Source organism: Tubulanus polymorphus, chromosome 5 (assembly GCF_964204645.1).
Source record: "Tubulanus polymorphus chromosome 5, tnTubPoly1.2, whole genome shotgun sequence".
NCBI lineage: Eukaryota > Metazoa > Nemertea > Palaeonemertea > Tubulaniformes > Tubulanidae > Tubulanus > Tubulanus polymorphus.
Window position 1 is genome coordinate 14485424 of NC_134029.1, and position 6738 is coordinate 14492161.

Sequence of the window (6738 nt, forward strand, 5' to 3'; positions counted from 1 at the left end):
TATAATCCATATAGTTTTGCCTCATTTCTCAATATTCTTCTGCTGCTTTATTATATTTCTCTAATGCTAAGTTATGTGTTCTTTGTTCTACTAATGAACTATTTTTATCAATATGCTTAAATAAATAACCACCACCAGTAAATGCTAAAGCGTTAACAATTGTCGATCCTATAATAGTTATAATTGCAGATGCCATTTATTTAGCAAAAAAATTACGCATTTATATAGGAGGAATATATTTTTGTTTTTCCAAATAATCAATTGTTAAATTAGATAAAGTAACTGCTAATGTTAATTTTAAAATATCATTGATATCAAATCTATCAACATTAACACTTCCCATTTTAAATACTTTTTTTAATACCATTGAATAACCAACAGTTCCAACTGATAGTAATGCTCCATTATATAAACCAGTTATTATCCACTTATTATCACTGATTTATTTCTCAAAAAATCACCTTCAAAATATTTAGTTATCTTATTTATGATTATTTCAACATTTCTTTCATTACTACTTTTATGATTATCATATATTTCAGTTAATATGTTTTTAATATCATCGATAATTCCATCTTCATTTACTTCATAATATTCTAAGGGTGTTTTAATTTAACCAATTACTTTTTCTATATTATAATTTTCTTTATTAATCATTGATGCATTGTTAAATGATTTACTTTTTATATCAGTAATTACATCATTTAGTTTAATCCTCATTTCTTTACCATGTTTAAAACCAAACATAAAACATATACTCGGTCCAACAGTTATATTCATTTATATATAAAGAAAATTCCTCTTTACATCTTATAACTAATTCATAAATTACAGGAAAGTTATTCAAATCAATTAAATATCCATTATGATTTATAATTTCTAATCGAAAATTATTAAATTGAGGAATGCAAGGTTTATATTCGCACTCGGCTAAATTATAGTTTATTTGAGTTCCAAATTCTTTAACATTCTTCAATGGTAAAATATTCAATAAACCAGAATTACAAATTGTATCTTTAGTTGCTTCAAATGTTTTTGTAGGATCAATTAAATTGCAATAAATATAAAAGTGTGTAAAAGGTATTAAGTTTGGTGTAGCATCAGCATTACGTATCCTTACATCTGGGTTAATTCCTAAAATTTTAACGAAAGGTTTTTTAACTAGAAATTGATGTTGATCTTCATTTCCTAATTTCATTCTTACTTTATCAGAGCTATCACTTTTTATAAGTCTTAATCCAAATCCAGCAGATGCGCCCATTTTTGAGCGTGCTTTTTTATTAATTTCTTGAGCTAATGTTTCTAAATTATATAATCCAGGTTTAAGATAAAGATGAAACCATCTATTTTTATTTCTGTCATGAATTAAAAAGACTCTATGTTCAATAGATTTATTCGATATATTATGAAATGAGTTACATAAACTAATATTTACTAATTTTAAATCTACACAATTTTTAAATTCTCTATCTAATTGTACTAATAAATTATGTGATTTATAATTTGTAAGTCTTCTTGAATCAACAAATATTCTTTATTCTTTTAATTCTACCATTTATTTTACACATTTTATTCGAAATCTATTTCATGGTGCCCTTTTTCGTTCTTACCCTTATATATGAAATAGTAATCACCAGAACATAATTCTTCTAAATCTTCACTCGATAATCTATGAAATCTATCAGGTAAATATGTTCTGAATTTATATTTATTTCCTTTTAATCCTTCATATTCTAAGTGGATAACTAATTTATCTTCATATTTGTTAGAAACTGTATCAATATTTGTAATTAAATATTTCTTATGAATTGTTAATTCTGTTAAATTCTTAAATTTATAATCTACTGATTTAGCATTTGTGATATCTTTTATTCTATCTAGAAATGATTTGTTGTTCTCAATGTGTGCTTGTTTACTCTCCATTTTAATAACATATTTAGGGTTTTCTGTTTCTGCACAGAAAACCCTATTGAAATTCGCGTGATTATTAGGGTTTTCTGACTTTCGTCGAAAACCCTTTTGTAATTCTGTTGATTGTTATTATTATTATTTACATATTTTCCACTTTTTTTCGCACATAAAATTCATCTTCTATCAGATTCGACAACTAACTGCTTCTAATTGAAATGTAGAATTCTGATAGTAAAATAACACGCATTCGCTCCGCGTAGATTATACCTATGCACTCTCCGTCCTATTTTAAACTTAAAATTACTTACTGAAAGATAACACCGGATGATAGTAGCAATCGCGACTCGCCCTGTGCGGTACTCCCACTAACGATAAAAACAGCGTCCTGTCTTGTGGCATGGTGGATAAGGTGTTTGACTCCCAGCTGAGAGGTCGAGGGTTCGAATCCTAGTGAAACCATGCATTATCACAGTACAGCGCCGGCACGCAATAATTGTTTTATCAATGAAACAACATGGTGGATGGTTGAAATCATTTTCGGCTTAAATTTATCGCGAGTTTTAGGACTTTAGTGAATTTCACGAAACCATGATTTCTAAAATGAGTCAATTAATTAATTCTATTCGTTAATCAATTTACGTTGGCTACATTTCCTGAAGATTTCGGGGTCAAATCAACGTGATATGGACAGAAATTGTAGGAATTTTCACACGGAATTTTACTTCCGCGTTGACGACTCGGATCGATGACAACGACAGCGGAGTTTATGTATTTTAAGGTGAGAATCCGTTAACCAGGGAATGTATTAAATGATTTCTTTAATAATATGAGTATGGTAGCAAATAGTTAGTTACCTAATCGTTGGTGGTAAGCTTTTTATAATCGGATGGGCTTATACCAACGTTAGGGATGACAAGGACCCATTCACGGTTGAAAAAAGTAACACTTAAAAAATATACTTTCTATTCACTTCAGTCCACAATTAATGGCTTTATTCACAAACTAACACAGGTACCTTTCGAAATAATCCAATTTTATGTATGTTTCGAGTGATTAATCAACATTATTTTGAGAAATTAATTAATTTCTCCACAAATTTCGCCATTGGCCGCCATTTCTCTGTATTGCACATGTGGCATGATAAGTCAAGGGGACCTGCAAGGATTTATATAAAACTTCCAAGACGAAACGACAATTTTTATTTTTGATGGTTTTCCAACTTTTATTTCAAATCTTCGTGTTTTCCATAACAAATAATGAAATAATAAATTTCTGGTAAAAGAAAAATGTGAATAAGTGTTGATTTCTTAATTTTTTTTTAATTTCGTCGTTTCGCTTTGTTAGTTTGTGCTGTTGTCCTGGCCTCAGTCCACAGGTGCCAGCACCTCCAGTAATTTTCAAAATGGCAGCTGTTGACTGGACGGAAATTTACTCTCACTTTACGGCCGATTTGCACATGGATTAAGATCGTCAGGTGAGGTGTTATAGGTATCAGACAAACTACGAATCCGTTGTGCGTCGATTACAACAAAAATTAGACAGATATCTTAAGAGACAATGAAATGCCAGGCAAATTACTCGTCAGTCAAATTGGCTGACGAAGATTTCATACAAAAATGACCTTCCCATTCCTGACTGTGGTTTGTGAAAATATCCGATCGTGAAACTAAACCACAGACAGGTTACTGACTAGGTAGCAAATGAGTAGGCCTACTCGGTGAAGCAATGATCATTGTTGCCTACTTACTTAATGCCTAGCTTTTTTGGGGGATGCGCCTAGAATAGATTTAGGCCCTGGGTAGAGCCAGTCAGTGGAATGCCTTAATAGCAGGGCCTGGTTTACACTGAATGTGCATGACAATTTATTTTGATTACTTTCTTTCCAGCTATTATTCGTGGAATGAACTGGGCACTACGGTCTTCAATTCCTTTGCGGATTCTTGCAGGAATATTAAACCACAGTGCGCAAATGTATGTTTCAAATTAGGCTTTTTCGACATTGACAGCCAAAGACGTAACTTAACACGCTAACTTAAGCGCAACTGTCTCAGATGCTGTAAGTACTTGACGTTTTGCGTAATTTTTTTGTAATGCAATATTTGGATTAGTAATCAGTCGTGCTAACGTACATGCATAATTGGATTCATTGTAATTATGGGATGATAATTCATGGGCGTCACGAGTCCTGCGACATACCCTTGATATGAAGCTTTTTTAATGTTAATCATTGACTTGTTTTGGAGTAAACTGAATAGCCCTTAAAATACCAATGCCACGTGGCTTGGTGTCTATGCTCTACGAGACTGTAGTAATAGATTTTCACAACAAACTCATGATTTCAAATAGTCTCCTAAGATATCTATATATTATTTCGCTCCTTACCTAAGTAATTCCAGGGAAGTGTGATGAGATGGAATACGGACGCTGTTGATGTTGACTGGTGTTCAGCTGGTAACACACACTCGATAAGCGTAGCTTACTGCTGTTGCGGTAACCTTTGATGTACGGGCTGAATTGAATAGCCTACATCCGGCAATTAAAAGCGTCCGTATTCCATCTCATCACACTTCCCTGGTAATTCTTACATTTGATTGCTTAATTACAGATGGAAAGAGGTCAGATGGCATGAAAATCGACTGTGGCTGACTAATTGGCGCGAGTAACCAAAATGCTTCAATCATCAGGGGTAGACAAATTAGCCGAAGATGAATGAAAACTTCACCTTGATGATCATCAGTTGATTTTGCTATAATTATTTGCCTGGATATATCCTTCATTTCAAAATCTGTCTCCAGTAGAATTTCTTTCAATAAAATATTTTGAAGATTGAATTTGAATTGATCTTAAAACCAGAGAAAGCATTCAGAAATTTAGAAAATCCTTGACTCATAATCAAATTCTGGGAAGTCAGTTAAGGTCTTTTTGGTCGAATCAAGCCGAGGGCTCAGGTGACTAAAACTCAATTCCTCACTGTCTTATAATGCCGAGTACGACGGAGTTTACACACTGAAACACGTTGGGCTGTGTAATTGTAATTTGGATAAGTCCACAATATAATGACCGCCCTACCCCGCTGCATCTGAAACGTCAACAAGTTAGACTGTATTGCTTCGATGACAAACTGACTTCTACGCAAGATGACCATCCAATTCAAATGTAAATTAAAAAAGAAAACAACAAAACTAGTTGTGTTGATCAACAAAAATAAATCAATAGTTTATTACAATACTTCAATTTCAAAATAAGGATAGGAAAAAAAGTGAACAATAAGTGTGTTTGCCAAGCGTCTTTAAATATTTCCCAAGAATATGTCTTTGTCTGGCCACCACCTGCCTCGACGTCAGACTTTTTCGAGATTTTCGCTAAAAATACGAAACAAGACAAAATTGATGGATGGGAATCATACATGCTACATTCACTTTTACTGGGAACATTGGAATGAGCTAAAGCAATTTTCTAGGAGGAAAAATTGAGTCAAATGATATTTCAAAATCTGCATGGGAAAAGTTTTACTGAATTGTATGGCTAATGGCAAATACATGTTTATATTGATAAGGTAAATATCTGTATAAAAGGTTGTATAGCAACTTGAATTGAAGGATTAATGCAATAGGTCTCTTATTCTAAAAGACGAGTGAGCCATACTTACTAGATTGGTCATGTGAATCAACATCAAATTTAGAACTATCATCCATTTTTAGTTTTCAATCAAAGACCAACCTATGAAATAAAGTACATATTTTTCTGATAACAACCTGGAATAAATTAAAATAAATCTGAGGAATTCACCAAATTTCTGTATCGAACCCCTAATAGGGCCTATATAACCTATAGATTGATACTTACATACGACAAATCGACGAAGAAACTTCATTTGACAGTATACAAACTCGCGGACAAACTCCCAAAATGAATCATGTCCTATTCACCTAGAATCAAACAAAATACAACTAAAAAATTCACAATACAGATTTCGGTTTCGAATCCTTCAAATAGCTGTTTACTTACATGAAACGAATTATCAAACTACTTCTGCCGACAGCATACCAACTCGCTGACAAACCCCCAAAATGAAACGTGTCATGATAAACATCTGGAATTAAACGTAATAAAGCTACAAAATTTACAAAATGTCGGTTTCGAATCCCTCAAATAGCCTTACACTTACAAATGATGGATTATCAAACAACTATGAACTCCCACAACGCCACATGTCTTTGATAATCTACAGTGAAAACCTGGAATTAAATGTAATAAATCTTAAAATTCCGATTTGAACCCAACGTAGGCCCTCTCTCTACTTGTAGGCCTAAGATCTTGAAATAGGATAAATAATGTTATGATGAAAGAGGCATAATGGTTCGGAAAAAATTGAATTCAATATGGCTCTTGGCCCGGCAAAGTTTGCTTTTGAAATATCCTTTTGATTAGGCATAGTTACACATTTTAAAAGCAAATTTCATTTTGCATCAAACTAAAAGCGGCTTTGTTGAGGAAAAGATTCGTTTGAAAATTTATAGCCTAGAACCAATTTCTTCGTCAAAGCGTGATGCACAATTTTGACTGGGTCTTATTTCCACGTGGTAGTGGACAGAAAATTGAATAGGCCTAAATAATAGAATAATCTTTCTTAGGTTTCATGATAAAGATGCAGCATTAACATAGATTAATGCTTATCTTTTACAATTAGGCTTATGTTTCAAAGGAAAACGCCCACAGTTGGTCGAACAGGGGTTAGGCATTGATGGTAGAGGGGCTGTGTGTGTGCTGAAACAGAGATAAAAATGTACGGGAACGAGTTTGTCGAGTGAAGCTTATTATTCCATC

At 32.8% G+C, this 6738-nt stretch overlaps 2 long non-coding RNA genes across 2 annotated transcripts; both read right to left on the minus strand.

Annotated features, from left to right (window-relative positions):
* Positions 1–5192: 5192 nt before the first annotated feature.
* Positions 5193–5767, minus strand: LOC141906462 (uncharacterized). Its single transcript, XR_012619338.1, has 3 exons — positions 5758–5767; positions 5561–5666; positions 5193–5273 (listed from the first exon to the last, which is right to left on the minus strand). It is a non-coding gene; the product is annotated as an uncharacterized LOC141906462 (long non-coding RNA).
* Positions 5768–5770: 3 nt separating this feature from the next.
* LOC141906461 (uncharacterized) lies at positions 5771–6196 on the minus strand. The gene is made up of 3 exons (XR_012619337.1): positions 6080–6196; positions 5920–6004; positions 5771–5840 (listed from the first exon to the last, which is right to left on the minus strand). It is a non-coding gene; the product is annotated as an uncharacterized LOC141906461 (long non-coding RNA).
* Positions 6197–6738: the final 542 nt, after the last annotated feature.